Source organism: Triticum urartu, chromosome 6, assembly GCF_003073215.2.
Source record: "Triticum urartu cultivar G1812 chromosome 6, Tu2.1, whole genome shotgun sequence".
NCBI lineage: Eukaryota > Viridiplantae > Streptophyta > Magnoliopsida > Poales > Poaceae > Triticum > Triticum urartu.
The window spans coordinates 32,086,068-32,106,730 of NC_053027.1; positions in this window are offsets into that span (position 1 = coordinate 32,086,068).

Genomic DNA, 20,663 nt, shown 5'->3' on the forward strand with positions numbered 1-20,663 from the left:
CAAAACCAAGTACGCGTACTAGTACTGCGCTTGGCTCTTCGCCCCTTCGTGAAGTCGAACAATGATGGTACTCCGCATGTTGGGTGCTACAGTGTATGCCTCTGACAATCTGACACCGAATGGACTAATGCATGTCCACCGAGGGTAGGTTGCATTAGTCAAAAGGCGTAAGCGAGCTTCACCTTGTCCTGCAAGCTTCTCCTCGTTCTGCGAGTTGACGGGACACCCCGAAAAGTAGTGCTAGTCCATACTCCCTCCTTTCCGGTTAATATGGCTTAATCTTTTTTGCGGGTAAATGAGAGAGATTTATTTATATATAAGCATTCTTAGGACGATCAGCCAAGACACTGGTCACTAGGAAGCGAGGTACCCCGCAAAAAAGAAGTAGGAAGCGCGGTGTTTCATCAAGCCAGCTCTCGGCCACATTCAAAGTGCAGCAAGCACGGTTTGCACAAAGATGCGCCGCAAGGTTTGCTAACCTGTTTACATGCTGAATAACAAAGAAGAGGAAATATTACTGAGCGCTACTATTTGTAACAGGATATGAGCCAGAATTAAGCGAGAATTGTGGCGAGTGTTCCATGCAATCACCTTCCATTATCACATGCGAGAACCCTCGAAGAGAACCAAATGTGTTGAAGATTGCTTTATCACATTTTAAAATTATAATAAGAGTACAGACGCTCCTCCATCTGGTTCCTAGTAGTACTAGTATAGTACGTACATTTATGGACTATAGTAGTAGTACAAGTAAACTTTGCGCTTGGCTGTTCGGAAGTCGAGCAATAATAGCACCAGTAGTATGGTGTAGTATGCTTCTGGCAATCTGACACCGAATTAACTGTTGCACGTCCACCGCCTGAGCGAGGGAGAGCTTGCATTAGTCAAAAGTTTCTCCTTGTCCCGCGAGCCACCGTGTGCAAGCTTCTCCCGTCCTGCAACCTTCTCCTCGTTCGGCAAGTTGATGGGACACAGCAAAGTAATGCTAGTCCATGTTGCCTCCTCTTCAGTTAATATGGCTTAATTTCAAACGAGATAAATACACTGTCTGTCATTGTATATTTGTAAAAATACGGTCAGTGGACTTCATAATACGCTCATTGCGCTCAATATATATATTTTCCGGTGTTCATACGGTCACTAGCTCACCCTGATTGAGTATGTGTGTGCATGCACGTGTAGGTTGAGCACTTGAGCGTGACCGTGTGTGTTCCGTTGTGTGCTCGGACATGCATGCATTAGGGCGTCACGCGCGTTTTTGCGTCCATGTGTATGTGTGACTGTTGCATACACGTGGGGGGAGTATGTGTAGGGGCCACTAAGGAGCAGTCAAATCACACAGTAAGTTAGTCGGAAGAAGCAACCATCATTTCACTCTTGAATGACACGTACACAATATAAAATGGTTGATATGGAGAGAAAAAGAAAACCACTATATATACACTAGCAGGAGCCTAAGCTACAAGCCTGCTTGCTTAGGTTGCTCTCTTCACAACCATAGAACGACGGGCCTGATCCCGCAGCTGGGGGAAGGGAACAATGTTCTGCATAGACGCGGTTGACATCGGCAAGGGAGAAAACCCACAGTCGGTGCGTCCCAATCGGGGGTCACCGCGGTATGGGCCGATGTCGCGTCCCAACCGCCCTTCTAGCTACAGCCCGACGTCCCAGGTAGTCCATCTTCCTTTTGGAGCCGGCTTGCTCCACTGCCGTAGCTCCATCTCCATTTCGATCTTTCTCTACTTCTACCGGCTTCTACTTGTGATGAGTTTATGTCTCATGAACTAGTGCCAGTACTATTATTCTAATCACACTTCTTCAATATCTTTGCCATCAGGGATGCTCAGGTCGATTTTAGTGGAACTGCACAAAAGCATCGTATGATCCAAGGGTGCCAGCCGTCTTTCGTTCGACAGGTTCTACCTGGCCAGGAAATTAAATCATGTTTAGGGTTTAGGGTTTAAGTCGTAGTGGCCCCATCAGTAGTTTTTCTATCGTACATGCTCTCACAACTTTTTTCTTTTGTTGTGAACTAAATATTGGCTATGATCTGTGAATCATTGAGATGCATTAGCATGCGTGTTAGTTTTCCTTTGTATTTGATGGAATGTTGTAACGGGGCAACCTTGGAATAGGAATGAAAATTGAGTGGAAAAGTTTCCATTTTTCCGGAGAAAAAATGGAAACGGAGAGAAACCAACGTTTCGTTTCATTGGATCGCGCCATCGAGCAAAACCAACGTTTAAATCATGTCTGTCGTGTTCGTGTCTCACCCTCCTCCACGGCTCGACCCAACACGGTCGCTCGGCATGCCACTCACCGCAAACCGAGTAGTATACCATAAGTTTCCCGCCTGCTTGTCGATGGATCGCGCCATGGAGTACCAGCACTACTAGAAGAGATTGACGAGTTGGGGGAGGACAGCTAGCTGTAGCACGGACTCCCAAGAACTTTTTACATGCATGTTGTAGCCGGCTATTGCGACCTTTGAACGCGGAGCAGCCGCATGCACTGGGAAGCGGCGCGGGCGACGCTCTCTCGGCCGGCGCGCCGCTTCAATGCCGGCCCAGTGAGAGGTCACGTCCGCTCTGGCCGGGCATGAATGCGGCACTGACCGTTTCGGGCGGGAAGCACGCGCGGGTGATGAAGAGGGTTCGGGTTGGTCAGGACCGGCCATGGCAGCGGTCCGGACATGCGCAAACAAAAGATGTTGTACGTTAATATTGCTGCGTATATAATTAACAACGTAAATAATGTGCCAGTTGGACAAATATGATTGGAGATGGAGATGGAAATGGAATTTTACGTAAACACGGATATGCATGTCTATGTCTATGTGTGTGTGCGCGACGACTCTCGCGACCTGGAAGCGGGGGCGTGTTTTTAATCGAGTTTTCTTTCTTGGTACGTTAGAAAATCAGTTTGTCTAATTCATATCTAGATGTTATTTAAGGATATCACATCTAAGCTCCCACCAGTATATAATGTAGCAACAAGAAACAAAATAAAAACTAGGAAAGGACCACAAACAGAGTGGACATCAACTTATATGTGACATAACTATGTCACATCTAGATGTGTCCTAGACAGACCCTTAAAAAATTGTCCGCCAGTTTTCGTTTCTTTTTTCCGGGAACGAGCGTATTCTATTTAAAACCACTGCTATGGAGAGATTTTTTTACTCCATTATAGCCTCTCTCAGCCTCTCCATATCAAAACAAGATGACAGTGTCCACTCTATCTCTCTCCTCACCGATGGTCACAGATCTGGCCGAATCCCGTCCGCCGCGGGAGGTGAGGAGGTGCAGCTATTAACTTTGATTTAAAAAATGGTGTGGACTAAAAACCCGGATGGACGTAGTAGCCCTCCATTTTTATTTACTCCGCATATTAGATTTGACTGAAGTCAAACTTTGTAATACTCTCAAACCTTTCCGATAATTGAAATTAAATTTCTTTATTTGTACACACTCTCACATGTTTCCGATAATTTGGCGCATGTGTGGTTGTTCACTTAAGGGAGGGTAGTGTACCACACATGAAGGACATGAAGTGCGACCAGGACGCGTGGGCGTGGATCGTTAGTTCATCGGAAGTAGTAGTAGTTTTCTTCACTGTACATTAAATAAAGAGTTTTGTTTCGTACTTACACAATTTAAAATGATTGTTATGGAGAGAATAAGAAAACCAGTCCACTATATTTTAGTCGTATACACGAGAGTACTATATGGACGCAGCTTCATTGACTTAGTGCACCTGCCTTTGGATTTACGACAGGTGGGCCCAAAATGTGGCTGGCTCACCTGTCATACAGGCCAAAGCAGGTGCAGTGAAGGCACCGGAGCTCAGTCCGTACTACAGTAGTATATATATATATAAGCGGGAGCCTCAGCGCTTGTTCGCTAGGGTTTGCACTCTCCACACGCTCGCCGCACTACATATATGTTACACGCTGGAGGCTCAGCGTTCATTTGCTAGGGTTTTCTATATTCATAGTCTCTCACCCTCTCTTCACTAGATCTAAACAATACTGTGTTGGCCTCTTGTCTCTCTTTCCCCCCTCACAGCTGGTGAAGGAGGCGTCCATATCCCGTCGCACCGGGAAGGGGAGGAGGTGCAGCGTTCACTCTATCGCCTTCGGCGAGGGAGGTAATCCACTGCCGGCTGCAATGTTCTCTTTCACCCAGCGCATGTGCGGGAGGGCCACCGACCCCTTCTTCCTCGCTGCCGTACGTAGTGTGGGCAGATCCGGCCTCCCGCCGCATGCCTTGCCACATCCTGACGACCCTAAGGTATAAGTTTCTTTGAAACCATCGTTGCTCTAGCTGCATGTGGATCTTTTTCGATCTGTAGTCGAATCTAGGTCTTGGTTCAAAGAGGAAAGAAGGGTGCGGTGGGCTGGAGCAAGAATCTAGGACGTGGTTCAATGAGGAAAGGAGGGGCGGAAAGTAGTATAGACTGGCTATCCAGCCGCTTTGTAGGTTGAAAAGGGAAAAAGGGGGTAACCCAGTACACACATCTATAAGGAACTGATCTCTTTGTTGAAAAGGGAAAGAAACTGGGGGGTCGGGTAGTTTGTGCACGACTAGATTTGCTGCCCTCACATAGCAAGAAGGTTCAAAGAGAAAAATATGGGACCAGCGCATGTATGCTGCTTGGCTACATGCTCTGCATCACCCATTTATACGTGTGGACGCACATGGTGCTGGCATGTCCCATGCAGCTATTTTGCTGTTGTTAATCTCAGAATTAACTACTGATTTGTTTTAAAAGAATTTCTCTATTAATATGAAACAATGCAACCGTTTTAGAAATGCTACTGTCCTATACTTTGTTTTCCATCAAGATATGGTAGATGCTTCTTTTTGTGGCCGCATATTTCATCCTCCTTTATTGGCAAGTAATTGTTTTCTTTTTTGCCTCTTAAAATAGGGATATCTATTCAACTTGTTGCTATAGAAAACTTAAATGTCACACCGGCAACTTTGCTTGATTTCAGTGCAACTGCACAAAACTTGATTGGATTTCCTATTCGTGTTGGTAGATTCGTATTTTATGTAGGTCGTCTCATGAAAGGTCAGTACAGGCCTTCATCCACATGATTGTGTAGTGTGCTTTGAGATGTTGTGCTACTTGTATTGGTACTGTTTTAAATAAATGATGAATTGAAGCTATTGTATTGCTGTCTTTTCCCATTAAGTAGTGAACAAAAATGGGACCAACCCATACATGATGCTTGTTGCTTTGTTACAACAAATTCAGCATCACCCCCTTAATAAGCCAGTAATTGATGCCACTCTCAGAATTAACTACTGAATCTTATTTCAAAACTGCAACACTTGTTACGGATTGGCGGGATTACCATATTTGTGGCCGCATGTTTCATCCTCCTTTATTAGCCAGTAATTGATTCCTTTTTTGCCTCTGTTTACACTATAAAAAAGACATATCCGTGACATTTTGGGCCGAGCGAATTATTTTTCTGTCATACATATGACACTTCTATGACAATAATTGTGACAAAACCCGGTATCATCATAGATGTGGTGGGCTCCTACTTCTATGACAAAAAATCATGACAGAAAATGGGCTTTTCGTCCTGGGCGGGCCGGAGACACAGCTGCATGACATTCTTTGGGCCGTCCATGACGGAAAAAAACCGTGGTAGAAGCGAGTGGGAGGAAAATTTCGGGGAGTTCCTGGTTACGGTGGGAGGTCGGGGGCCGAGCGATGCGCGTTTCTCTCGTACACGTACACGCGTGTGTGCGAGGCGTTGGCTCTAACTAAACCCGAGCGAGGCATTGGGCTCTAACTGAACCCGAGCGATTGCACTGCAGGCTACGCGTTACTGAACCCGAGCGATTGCACTGCAGGCTACGCGTTACTGAACCCGAGCGATCGATCGATGGCTGTTAACTGAACCCAATCGAGCGATTCCTTCGCTACTACTGCTAACTGAAGCCGATTGATGCTGCCTCTGGATGAACAGTGAGCGTTGCGGGGGGGGGGGGGGGGGGGGGGGGGGTGGATGAACAGTTCCCGGTGGGGGTGGATGAACAGGACCCCGTGGTGTTGCCTCTGGATGAACAGGACCCCGATCGATCGAGCCGGTTGGGGCTGGATGAACAGGACACTGTGGAGGGCTGGATGAACAGGACCAGCCCGTGGAGGGCTGGATGAACAGTACAAGGTGGAGGGCAGGATGAACAGTAGCCCGTGGAGGGGTGGTTGAACAGGAGCCCGTGGAGAGGGCTGGTTGAACAATACCCGGTGGAGTAGCGCGCGGTGGAGGCTGGATGAATAGGAGCCTGTGGACGAACAGTCGCAGGTGGAGGCTGGAGGAGGTCGAGGTGGATGAACAGTAGCTCATGGAGGCTGGAGGGGGTCGACGGTGGAGATGAACAGTATCCCGTGGAGTCTCGTTTTGCGGTACGCCACACCCCTCCCGATGAACAGGATCCCCGTCTCGACCGTAGCGCTCCAAAACAAGTTCGTCTCGTCCGTTTTGTGGTACGCCACACCCCTCCTGATCAATAGGACCCCTGTTTCGACCGTAGGAGGTCCGTTTCGTCTGTTTTGCGGTATGCCACACCCCTCCCGATCAACAGGACCCCTGTTTCGACAGTAGGAGGTCCGTTTCCTCCGTTTTGCAGTACGCCACACCCCTCCCGATCAACAGGGCCGCCGTTTCGACTGTAGGAGGTCCGTTTCCTCCGTTGTGCGGTACGCCAGGCCTCGTTTCCATCGCCTGTTCCGTCCAAGCCCTCCCAATGAACACGACCACGCATTCCATTCCGACCCAGCCGCATTGCCTCCCGATGAACACGACACATTCTGTTGTCTCCCCATGAACACGACGACGACGCTGTTTCTCCGTTCCGACCCAGCCATGTCAACGAGCCCTCGCCGTACGTATGCACGAGTAGGCGTTCGAGACCCCGCCCGTATGTACACATACGTGGCCGTATTTTCTTTCTTGCACCCTGGCCGCTGTACGTATGTGTACATGCTACGTGTGCGCCTCTACTACGACACGTGCGCGCCTCTACATCCACCAGTATATATGTACGTACACGTTCGCTACCAGAATGACAACGCTATGTACGCTTCAACCAGGTGGGTCCCGACTGTCAGGCACTTCCTTGCCTGCGAAGATGTAGCTGGTGGGTCCCAGCAGTCAGGGGGGCAAAATACGGTGGCCCGTCCCGTGGGTCCCCGCTGTCAGGTGGAGGAATAATTAATTTGCACGTAATAAGGAGGCACTTCCTTGCTGCGGCCGTGGACCCAGCTGTCAGCCTCTCCACGTACAATCCACGTCCGATGGAAGTCGTTCCTTGACCACGTTGACCACGCCGCGCCGAGAGCACCAGGGCGATGGACGACGGCGAGGCCTAGGAAGGGGACGACGGGGAGCCGGGGAAGACGCGACAGTGGAATCCCCCCCGCGTGCGTGGAGAGGAGTACGAGGTTTCACTGGTTCGGCTGCGGTGTGAGGCTGCCGTCGCCGCAGGGACTGGCCAGCGGTGGGAATAGTAGGGGACGGTGAGGCCTCCGCGGCAGCACAGCCGGCCACAGGAGGCAGGAGCATGCGGCACGACCGGCGCTGCTTTGGGCGGCTTGAGCAAGAAGACCAGAGGTTGAAGAAGCACTACGGCCGTTGGATGGACATCGTACGGTCACTTAAGCTAGAATCGTTCATATTTGCTAAAGTTGACAAAGGCCCCCGTCCCAGTCAACTTAGTAGGCCCAGAAGTCAGCCTCCCACCATGGTGGGTCCCAGCTAGCGGGGGAGTATTCATTTTTTTGTGCGTAATAAGGAGGCACTTCCGGTGGGTCCGAGCTGAAAGCGGGGGGAACGTTTTTTTCGCGAAATATGCTAGCCCGTCCGGTGGGTCCGAGCAGTCAGGGGGAAACGTTTTTTCGCGAAATAAGGTGGCCCGTCTGGTGGGTCCCTGCTGTAAGGTGGAGGAATAATTATTTTGCGCGTAATAATGAGGCACTTCCTTGCGGCCGCCTGGACCCAGCTGTCAGCCTCTCCACGTACAGTACTCTTCCAATGGAAGTCGGTCTTGTACCACGTTGACCACGCCGCACCGAGACCACCAGGGCGGTGGTCTGGACGACGGCGAGGCCTAGGAAGGGGACGACACGGAGCCGGGGAAGACGCGGCTATGGATGCCCACGCGTAGAGGAGTAGGTGTGAGGTTGTCGTCGCCGCAGAGTAACAGGGGGTGTGGGTGAGTAGAGGGATGGCCTGGCCAGCGGTGGGAGTAGTAGGGGGCGGTGAGGCCTCCGCCGCATCACAGCCGGCCACGGGAGGCAGGAGCACGAGGCACGACCGGCGCTGGTTTGGGCGGCTGGAGCAAGAAGACCAGAGGTTGAAGAAGCACTACGGCCGTTGGATGGACATCGTATGGTCACTGGAGCTAGAATCGTGCATATTGACTAAGTTGACAAAGCCCTCCGTCCCTGTCAACTTAGTAGGCCCACAAGTCAGCCTGCCACTATACTGGGTCCCAGCTAACAGGGGGAGTATTCATTTTTTTGTGCGTAATAAGGAGGCACTTCCTTGCGTGCGGAGATATAGCTGGTGGGTCCGAACTGTCAGTGGCGGTAACATTTTTTTCGCGAAATACAGAGGCCCTTTCGGTGGGTCCCAGATGTTAGGTGGAGGAATCATTATTTTGCGCGTAATAAGGAGGCATTTCCTTGTGTGCGGCCGTGGACCCAGCTGTCGGCCTCTCCACCTAAAGTATACTTCAGATGCATGTCGGTCGATGACCACGTTGACCGGGCCGCGCCGAGGGCACCAGGGCGGTGGACGACGGCGAGGCCTAGGAAGGGAATGACATGGAGGCAGGGAAGACTCAGCAGTTGTTTCCCACGCGGAGGGGAGTATGACTGTACGAGGGTTTACTGGTTCGTCTGCCATTGCCGGAGAATAACAGCAGGTGTGGGTGAGTAGAGGGATGGCTAGGCCAGCGATGGGAGTACAGTGGGGCGGTGAGGCCTGCGCGGTAGCAGAGCCGACCGCGGGGAGGAAGGAGCAGGCAGTCCCGCCGGCGCCTGTTTGAGCAGCTGGAGCAGGAAGAGCAGAGATTGAAGAAGCACGACGGCCGTTGGATGGCCATCCAACAGTCACTGCTTGTGCGTCAACCTTTTTTTAGGAAAGCCTCAAATCTGTGGGAAACAACATACATCCCATCTGCCATTATTTCTAATAATCTACAGCCCATTTGCTAATTATTAAGGTTTTTTTGGAGCCCACATTCTTTTTGTTAGCATTACAGCCCATATTGTGGCCACGGTTAAAAAATTATACGAAATTTTGCATATTTCGGTGCGGTCCGAACTGTTTTTAATCCCGAAATTTTGACTCACATTCAAACTGATTTTAAAAATAAATGTGTATCAATATAAAATCCAGCAAATTCTCCACGCATAAAAATTAATGTAATTTCAAATCTCGAAATGAAAAAAAGATATTTGAAACTAATTGCCGGTTTGATGTGTTTTAAAAATGTACAACCCATTTCTCATTACTGATGGGACATTTTCTCGGCCAGCCGAATGAAAGCTCTCCTCGTCTTGAAAGATTTGCAGCCCAACAGGCCTGACATAGCGACTTACTTGGCAAATCACAAAAAACTGGGCTGTGGCCGTGGACCCAGCTGTCAGCCTCTCCACATACAGTACTCTTCCGATGGAATGTCGTTGACCACGTTGACCACGCCTAGGAAGGGGACGACGCGGAGCCTTGGAAGACGCGGCAGTGGATGCCCACACGGAGAGGAGTACGAGGGTTCACTGGTTCGGCTGCGGTGTGAGGCTGCCGTCGCCGCAGGGCCTAGCTAGCGGTGGGAGTAGTAGGGGGCGATGAGGCTTCATCGGCAGCATAGTGGGAGGAAGTAGGGTGGGCTGGGGAAGCCTGCGCGGCAATCAGATGTCATCGGCCCCAGACGTTAGTGGGAGGAATCATTTTTTCGCTTAATAAGGAGGCAGTTGATTGTGTACGGCCAGGCCAGCGGAGGGAGTAGGGTGGGCCGGGGAAGCCTGCGCGGCATCACAGCGGGCCACAAGAGGAGGGAGCAGGCAGTCCCGCCGGTGCTAGTTTAGGCGGTTGGAGCAAGAAGATCAGAGATTAAAGAAGCACGTCGGCCGTTGGATGGACATCCAACGCTAACTGGTGCTAGAATCGTGTGTTCACTGACAAAGCCTTGTGTAAACAAGTCAGCCTCGAAATCCGTGGCGTGTACAGCCCATTTGCTATTATTTTTATAATTTTTACTCATTTTCTAATTCATATGGAATTTATTGCAGCCTGTTTTCCATTTTTAGAATTGCTGGCCATTTTCTGGTCAGTACGAGGGTCAAAAAATTAGCTAAATATGTGGGAAATTTTGAAAATTCATAATTTTTTGCTGGGGAAAAAAATATTCTTAATCCAAAAATTAATAGCCATAGTAAAACAAATTTAAAAATAAATTAGTACTATGTCATGTTAAATCCAATGAAATACGTATAAGATATCAGTGAAGAACAAAAACAAAAAAAGAAACTTATATCCCATTTGCTATAAATTTTTTGGAATTTTCAACCCCTTTTGATATTACTTTTAACAGACATTGACCATACTCTTAAGCCATGCCGGAATGCATCCCTCCTCGTCTTGAAAGATTTGCAGCCCAGTAATTCGGAGAAAACAAAAAGGCCTAGCTTGGGTATTCTTCAAAAAGAAATACTGGGCTACCTATTTTCCCAAAGAACTGGTGCATGAGCATTTAGCTTTATTTATTTATTTATTTACTTATTTATGTTTAGGGGACCATGAGCATGTACCTGGGCCGGATTCATGTGAGAGCCTCCCTTCCAGTTAATTATGGGCTTCTCTATTGGGCCTTCATCAGTGGGCTGCATGGTATCAACAAGTGGAAAATGTGTTCCGAGTTTCAAAAAAAAGTGTTCCGTACGATAAATAGTATGCGCTACGTACGATACGGGGCACTAAAGGATCAAACCGTGCAACGACTTCCAAAACATTGTGTTTGTCGTTCTAACAACACATTTACTCAACCAACAGACGAAATATACTACTAATTGTACATTGAAAATAGCTGCAGCAGCAACCAGGGCTGGGGGTGCTACAGAAGCAGTAAGCAGGCCAGAAGAGTGAAGACGCAGCTCTCTCTTCCAAACCAAACATCAACCATCATTACAAAAGGGCTACCAAAAAAGAACAAGTGCATGCATCAAACTAAATAAAGATCCTAGTACACCAAGTGTACGCATCTAACTAACTGGCTCAGTTAGACGTTACTATTTATTAAGCTGCAGCGGAGTCGCAAATGGGGAGGAGTGGGAAACTTCACTGGTTTGGGTGCGCGGCAGCACAGCCGCAGTGCCGCCCACGGGAGACAGGAGCAAGAACAGAGGTTGAAGAAGGAGCACGGCTGTTGGATTAACATCGAACGGTCCAGCTACTAGAATCATTTGTTGAATAAGTTGACAAAGCCGTGCGTACACGTCCGCTTAGTAGGCCCACAAGTCAGTCACCAAATCTGACGGGTCCCAGCTGTCAATGGGATGAATAATTTTTTTTGCAAAAGAAGGAGGCACTTCCTTCCGTGCAAAGATACAGCCGGTGGGTCCCAGCTGTCAGGTGGAGGAAACATTTTTTTCAGCTTAATAAGGAGAAACTTTCCTTGCGTGCGACCATGGACCTCGTGGGTCCCAGCCGTCAGGCTCTCCATGTAAAGTCCTCTTCCGATGACTCTCGTTTGTTGACCACGGCGCACCGAACGCAGCGAGGTGGTGGACGACGGCGAGGCCCCAGACGGGAATGACTCGGAGATGGGAAAATGCGGCAGTGGAGTCGCAGATTCAGAGGAGGAGAAGGGTTATAACTGGTTCTGTTGCGGCGTGGGGCTGTAGTCTATGGAGAATAATAGGAGGTGTCGAGGGGTGGAGGGATAGCCTAGCCGGCGGTGGGGTAGCGCTTCGCAGCGATGCGTGCTAAGCAGAGCCGCTAGCCGCCGGAGGCCGGACCAGGCGGTCCCGGCGATGCTGGAGGAAGAAAACGAGAGATTGAAGGTGCATGTCGGCCATTGGATATAAATCCAATGGTTGTGGATGACACAATCATTTGTTGACCAAGTTGACAACGCCCTGTGTAGGCTTCGACCTATTGGCCCACATGTCAGCCTGCAAAAATGTGGCATATATTTAACCCATGTTTTCTAGAATGTACAGTCCATTTGCTGGGCTGGGTGAACAAATAATTCCGCGTCAATCAGGTCCATTTATATTTTCTAAGAAATCTCAGCCCATTTGCACTTCCTTGAAATACACGTATTAGGTGGGCTCGTTATATATACGTATAATGTTATGTTAGAAGGAGCAATTAATATCAAGGAATAAACTGGAGAGGCACATTTTTATATATATAATTAAGAAATTAGCGAGTTATTGCTCAAAATAAAAATGAGCGCGTTATTATTAAATTGGTCCTTAAAATCTTTGCAATCACCAGGATTTTCCTTGCGTGTGAGTTATAAACAACCAGGATTTTCCTTGCCTGTGAGTCAAAAACAACCAGGATTTTCCTTGCCAACTTCCGTTAAACATTTACTTATATAAGTTGGGATGTTTTTATAATGTATATATAAGTCTCTATAAAATATACGATAATAGTAATAATATAAATATATATAATGTGGTTAGAAGGGAAAACATAAATTGGACACGGCATTACTTTTATAAGAGACCTGCATTTTATACCCCACAGTAGGCATACTAACAAGTTCACACACAAATACAACAGAAAAGGTAAACATTCATATCAAACTCAAGTTCACAGGACACGTTCATATACATAGCCAACATTCACAATCAACAACTCAAAAGATTCATATATACACAAGCTCAGCATATCTATGCATCCAAATGATTGATAGATCACACAACAATATTCATACATAATTTACAAAAAGATTCAGATATACACATGTTCAGTATGTTTATGCATCCAAATGATTGAGATCACAGCCAATATGATCCATGGACGAACTTTAATTACCTAGGGTGCAGACTGGTAAATGGTGTTCAATCGGAGGTACTTCTTGCTAAAATTAGTTCTTGTACGAGTAAACTTTTGAGTACATAAGAGGCAGCACAGACAATCTGAACTTTGCTTGTAGGTTTATCCTCAAATAGTGGCCTAGTGCCGAGGGAGGTTTGAGCAACTTGGCCACTACTTTCATCCAACCAGTTTACTGGCTCATCTTGGTCCTGTATCTCGAAAAAATTCTACATTGAAGACGAGAAAGGAAGCGGTTGAGAAAATGAACCACCCAAATTTTTTGTGCAGTTCAACTGAAATGGAGCATCCTTGGCGTGCAGACTGATTAAGTGCCAGATGAATATACACGTCAACCAACTTGTCTGGAATCTTTAGACTCCATGCCATATAGTTCGCTACCATATGTGCCGATAACCAAAAGGCACAAGTTGGGACCACAGACTGGACTGCGTTCACTCTCCTAATACTTGCAGTTTGACAATTGATTGACGCCGGTTGATACTCGAATGAATATAGGCACTTCTTGTCAACATCGTTCGTGATAGCCCTTTCGTAAAAGGGTCTGCCAGATTCTTAGCCGTCTGGATATAATCCAACGCTATTACTCTGGAGTTTCTTGATTTTCTGACAGATTTCAATCTTCTTCTTATGTGCTTTGTGGATTTCATGTTGTCCTTTGAACTCTTAGCCTTGACAATTGGTTGACGCCGGTTGATACTCGAATGAATATAGGCACTTCTTGTCAACATCGATGCTTGTCTGAGTGAACTTTGGAGTACATAGCAGCAGCATAAGCACCTGTCCATCTGATCATTTTGTGCAGTTCTACTGAAATCACCCGATGTAATGATTTGCCTGCGAGTTCCGGCTCCAAATTACTACTTTATGAAATCGGCAAACAGTAGCACAATACCAAATTACCAATACATATGACAGGCACAATAATCAGGATAAAGACGAGTACCAACCTGTGTCAGGTAGCATATCAATTACTATTTCATTTGACTGGAGGCCGAGATAAGCCAAGCGACTGACAGCAAAGGAAGAAAGCATGCGGAGTTTAGCGACTGATAGGAAAGGATGGAAGCTGTCGAGGCAATGAAGCACCCAAAGTTTTTGTGCAGTTCCACCAAAATCGAGCATCCCTGTTGGCACATATATTGAGAGAGTAAGATTACTGTAATAGTGGGACTAGTTTACGAAACATACACTAACAAATAGAAGCACCCTCATTATCTTAATGGGTAAAGTTAGCAACATAGTAGTCTTGCTTAAAGAGAGGTATTAGTTTATTTAATCAGTGCCAATTAGCTCAACTCAACACTCAAAGCATTGCCATTTATCATAGGTTACAAAACTTTAACGTGCAAAGATAAAGGAGTTTCTCATGACAGTAGCACGATACAAATAGAGATGACAACAAACTAATATGGATGAAGGCCTTAGGCCCGTACCAACCTGAGAAAAAAGCTTATTCATGTAGTCCCATAAGAGATGATAAAGCACTCACTGGAATCACACAATAGTATATATTTTTGTGCACTTCAAATGTATGGTTGAAATCACTCTTGTTTACCAGTGCTGAGATTATATCGAAAGATTATCAAGAACTTCCAGCAGAGTTAAAGCACTGGCTGGGATACAGTTCATTGTATTGCCTTGTGTAGTTCCATTTAATGTATGATTGGCACAACATGATCCCTGTTTGCACAAGTAGGAACAAGGTGAAACCTTCATTAGCTTAGTGAGAATGGATAGGAAGACATTAGCATATTACTCAACCAGTGGCATAAAATTCATGATGGACAATACGCAAAACATTGCCTCATTGAACCAATGGCAATAAATTGACATGCAAAACAATAGCACTATTATGTCATGACACTAATATATTCCCTCCCTGCTCCACCACATGATTCACCTCCATAGACAAACATACACACGTACATGATTCAGCATAGGGTCCTACTAAAGATTTGTTTAACTCCAACAGGAAAATTAGGCAGTAATAAATTAGTGGTACTTAAGTACTCCTAATTAATTAAGTGAGACAGCAGAAGTGGAAGGGCCCCCTGGAGGATCGTCTCACATGTAAGGTAGTCGTTGCCGGAGCCCTTGAATGGCCTTGACTGAGGCCTCTGGCTTCAGCAAGATCGCCTTGGCACTGTTTATTCTTCTTCTTCTCCCTCTTCATGCTCTATTTCTCTTTCTCCTCACCAGTTGGTGAAACCAAGTACATGATTGGCCTTCTAATTCAGAATTGGTTTTGTCAGTGAGGGAGTACAAGTGTACTAGTAAAAAACATCATTATTTTCTCATGGCAGTCGGAAAATAGAGATGAACACATGCATTAAATATCATCCTTACCTAAAGGAAGGTTATGGCGCCAATATAGATGATGAGGATTGGAACGCAGATCTCCCTTTGTGCAGTTCCACCAAAATGAACCAACTGTTCCATTCTGACATTCCAGTTAAACAGCACAAAAGTCACTTCTTTTAAGAAGAGTTTTGTGCAGTGCACCAAAAGGTCACAACAGCAACCAGGTGAATTGGATATCCCTGTTTACACAAAAAGGCACAGAGGAAACAGTCAGAGTCTCAAACAATTACAGGCAAAAACATTTGGCTAAACTTGTCATGGCTTATAACAGTGGCATGGCTTCATTTTTAATAGGGACATTAGATTAAGAACAGCTAAGGCTGTGTTCGGTTCACAGGTTTGGTGCAGGATTTTCGTAGGAACACAATTCCTACGGTATTCTTTCCCTTCCAACCGTTCAGAACACGGGAAAGGTGAATAGTGTTTCATAGGAAAGCTGGTCTGGTAGTACTGATTCCATAGGATTAGAAACATCCACGCGCTGCTCATTTTTTGGGCGGAAGTCCGAGGCAAGCGCTTGCTGCCATGTGTTAGATAGGTTGCTGTGCTGTGTTGCCGGAATAAAAAAATTAACCTATGTGTGGTACGTGAGGTGAGGACAAGAGTAGTCACTGTGCAGCTGAATAAACAAATAGCATCTCATACTGCCAAGCATGCTACTCTAAAAAAACAAATCTGTACATTTCGTAGTCCATCCGAACACATTCTCTTGAGAGTTTCCTCTGGTTCGATGTTCCATAGTTTTATACCTACATTTCCTATTCCTCTATTTTCATCAAGACCTATGTTTTCTGCCCCTTTATTCCGAACGGAGCGTAAATATTTGGTATAAGGGCATGGGACAGTGGGTGCACCAGCAGTCCAGCACCATGTACGTAAACAGGGGCATAAAGTGGTGATTCATAGTTTGTTGCCCCAAGAAACAAACATCCAAGAAACATATCTGGATTGGTCCCATTTTTGTTCACTCTAGCCACCTACTCCTATGTGTGGATAGCAAATCTAGTCCTGGTCATACTACTGTGTACAACGTTACCCCTGTATTTCCCTTTTCGACCAAGAGACCGGTTGGATGACCAGTCTGTACTACTTTCACCCCCTTTCCTTCCTGTTTGTACCAAGTCCGATGTACATACCAAATTCCCCCACCCCCACTTTATTTCTTGTTTGAACCAAGTAGTACAAGATTCGACTCCATGAAGTAGCTTTACCTCTAACAGTAGAAGAAAAAAATGTGACGTTGGACCATCCGATCGAGAGGGGCTGAGAGGTATAAAATGATGCACATGCAGCGACATAGCGAGCTGGGGAAGTAGAGCTAAGGCGATTTTGAACGAAGATATACCTGAAGGTCGTCGGGATGTGGATAGGTGGGCGGCGGGAGGCCGGATCCGCCCACAGGCAATGACGAAGGGATCGGAGGACCTCCCGCGCCGGCGCTCGACCAGAGATAACGGTGCGGCCGGCAGTGGGTCTCCTCCCTCGCTGTTGACGACGGCCTAAACGCTGCCCCTCCTCCCCTTCACTGGCGGAGGGGGATACGTCCGGATCTGTAACCAGCGGTGAGGATAGAAAGCCAGTGTTTTTTGAAGGGAGAAAGACAGTGTTACTACCCCTATCTTGTTTAGATCTGGAGAGGATGAGAGTGTGTGAATAGAGCAACCCTAGCAAGCAAGCGCGGAGGCTCCAGCCTATATATACGTAGTGAGAAACCCTAGCAAGCAAGCAACCCCTATCTTCATCAACTCATACAAGACCGAGAAATTTGATTACTACAACGCCCTCTCCCTCGTGGACTGAGCTCCAGTGCCTTAACTGCACCTGCCTTTGGCTGCATGACAGGAGGGCCAACCACCTGTTGAGCCCACCTGTCATAGACGCAAAGGCAGGAGCAGTAAGTAGAAGCTTTCTCTACACGCTATACCTCCCGCATGAGGTGGACGGACATGCAGCAGTGGATTCGATACTGTAGAAGTAGGAGTAACATCATTGTTCGTCTTCTCGAATAGGCGAAGAGCCAAGCGCAACCCGAACATGGCAGTTGCGAACCCTCGCGTGGTGCGGCTCCTTGGAGCACTAGCCAGGCTCTTGCATTAGACAAAATTGCTATTCTTTAACAATTAAACTCCATTATCCATTGGTTGATACTCATTCTACATAGGTCCACGCGCTTAGCACCGTTTCCTCCTGGGGTCACCAATGTTTATTTGCTAATTAATAGCATTGCATGCAATGAACTAGCCATTGCAAGTCATTCAAAGCATGCACACCTCTCATCTCTTATTGGTTGATATGTCAAGAAACAAGAAACAAGGTAGAAGTTAATGCACCGCACCTAAGTGTTTTGGGACTACGTATTTGGTTTTCATAAGATGACTTACACACCTAGACGGAGGGAGTACTATAGCCCTGTAAACTGGAAAGGAGTATTTGCCTTTCTAGAGATTTCAACAAGTGACTAGACTACACCGTGTGCAGTACTCCCTCCCTTCCGGTTTATAGGGCTCAAATCTGAAATCTCATGAACCAAGGCATTTTGCGATTGGAGAAATGTATCTCGTACTTTACAAAACTACCCTAATTAAGCTCATGCATTAATTACGTAGTTCTCTCGTTTTCCTCTCCGCCTTGGTCGTGGTGCACAATATTGAGCACTCCTACTCCCTCCTTTCCGGTTTATAGGGCTTATCTCAAAATCTTAGTTTTTTCATTTTATAAGGCTCAATTTGGTTGTTCCCCATCACAAGTTCAGATTCCAAGGTGCGTTAAATAATTGCATGCAGGTATTAAGAGAAAATTGACCAATGCATGTACTTTATGCATGCATGCATTGCAATTAATACATTGGCAAACATACATTTTTGAAGAAAACAAGAGCATTAATTGGGTGCTTTTGCAAATTACAAAAAGGATTCCACCACTCACCATCTACCTTGGTTCGTGAAATTTTTGAATTGAGCCCTATAAACCGGAAAGGAGGGAGTATATGACTAGCCGCTCTATCTACATGCGAGACATTTCAAAGCATCCAGGCCCGCATGCCATCCACCAAATCAGAGCGAGGTGCTATAGTCGAGACTCACCTGTCACCCCGGTGTGGCCATCATGACCCGTCATATCACAAAACCCACACCTTTACCAGCAGTGGTTAGGTGGCCTCCAAGTCGGACTGGACGAAGCAACCATCATTTCACTGGAACGCTCGTTCAAGCCCTTTCTTCCCTTTCTTGAAGAAAACCTCACTCCAGGCTACTCACTTCTGCCATTTTTCTTCTGTACCAACGAAGGAAAGGTGGGCGAATCAGTTATGCTGCTATATTTTCATTCCAAGAATCTTCTTTTTGCGAAGCAGTGACCGATTCTCACATCGTATTCTTTTCCCGTTTTCATTGCGATTGTGGTTTCCTTTCGATTGCTTTTTGTTTGCCAGTTCATTGATGGATCCTGGAGCACTAGACAAAGAGTTGTCGGCGGAAAACCCACTGGAGACAGCGATCTCCAGGAAGCGAGCACCGACCAACGAGTTGACCATGTTGGCGAGCCAACCCATGGAGACGAAGAACTCCAAGAAACAAGCACTAGCCTAAGAGTTGAGGACCGTTGGCGGACGAACTCCTCAAAGAAAGTTGGAAGAACAGCAATGGCCCCATCGTGCCTATCCCAGGAACTCTGATTGCCACCTATGTGAGGCTCAAGACCGAGTTTGAGAAGATAGTCGCCATTGAGAAGCAGTATTCCCCTGGCAAGGTGATGGCCCCCATCGAGGACGAGGAGATGGCCCCCGGAGGGATGAGATCCCCCGGTGAGCTGCACAAGGTAAAAAATAATGGCTTATTACCATAGTTGTGGTTTTTGATTATTTGCAATGTGCTTGCTAATATGTTAGGGTTGTGCAGGTGCCGGTGGACCTCCTTGATGATTCTGATGTCATGGCCCGTCCTGTTGGCATCGCCCCGGAGATCGATTCTGATGCCGCTGTCCATCCTGTGGACACCGCCCCAGAGATCGATTCCGATGTCGCGGTCAGTCCTGCGGACATCGCCCCAGAAATCGATTCCCATGCCATTGTCCGTGCTGTGGTCATTGCCCGAGAGATCGATGACAAGAAATAGCTGGTCGCGCTAATCCTTCAGGGTAGTTTGCATTGCCCTGTGTTTAATTACCAGAATGATGCGTGTTATCAAACCATCTTAGGGCTAGTGCACTATCTTGTGTGGGCAGATCTTGCTACTTTTGTTTGATAGTGAATCATGCGAACCCTCTCCGAGTTATGGAAACAGATGTATCCTCACCAACTTTTGATGTAATATATGGCATGATTAGATGTAAGTTTGAACTGTTTATCATATCAGCAGGGCTTGTTTGATGATTCCTGGTGTTAGTTGGCTAGCTATCGTGCGAGCTATAGTACTTGCAAAACACTCACCGAAGAGAAACGTTGGGGCTGATGAGCTCGTGGTATGCTTATACTTATCCCTCGTCGATCGACCAATAGGCCTAGCTCCTAAAATTGTAGGCTTAGCGATCGATGACCTAGGCGGGCTAGTTTGGCCTAGTGGGTTTCAGTGATATGACGTGCAACACAAAATCATAGCAGTGCAGAGACGTACTCCCTCTGTTCCAAAATAGATGACCTAGGCGGGCTAGTTTGGCCTAGTGGGTTTCAGTGATATGACGTGGTACAGTGCCGTCCAGTCTTCGCGTGTGGTAGCAGTATTGCGGGTACAGTAAGTTTTCTTGAAGAAGCGGAATTCAACGAAGTCATGATGGTTCCTTCATCCGAACAACTTACAGTGGGAAAGGTTGGGCCTGCGATACGACCGGGGTAGACCAGGATAATTTTGTGCATGGCAGGTGGACCAGGATGGTCGACGTCCCACATGTCGGCGAATGAAAGTATTCCTTCCGATATAGAGGACGAGCAACGTGTATTCATTGTTTATTTTTTATGAAAGCTATTGTCTCCACTGTTACGACGGAGGAGTGTGAAACACGGCAGCCCAGTGAACTTGGCATGTGCACCACTCCCTCCTTCCTCATGTAATGCCTAGGTTACAGCTTTTTCTCACTTTCTCTCTATCTATTTCCTATCAAATGTTTTTTACCTTTCTTTTTTAAGACACAATTGTTTTTTATGCCTTTTTTAGAATTATTTTTTATACCTAGGAGCACATGTAGAGACGGGCTCTTGCAGAGCCCACTC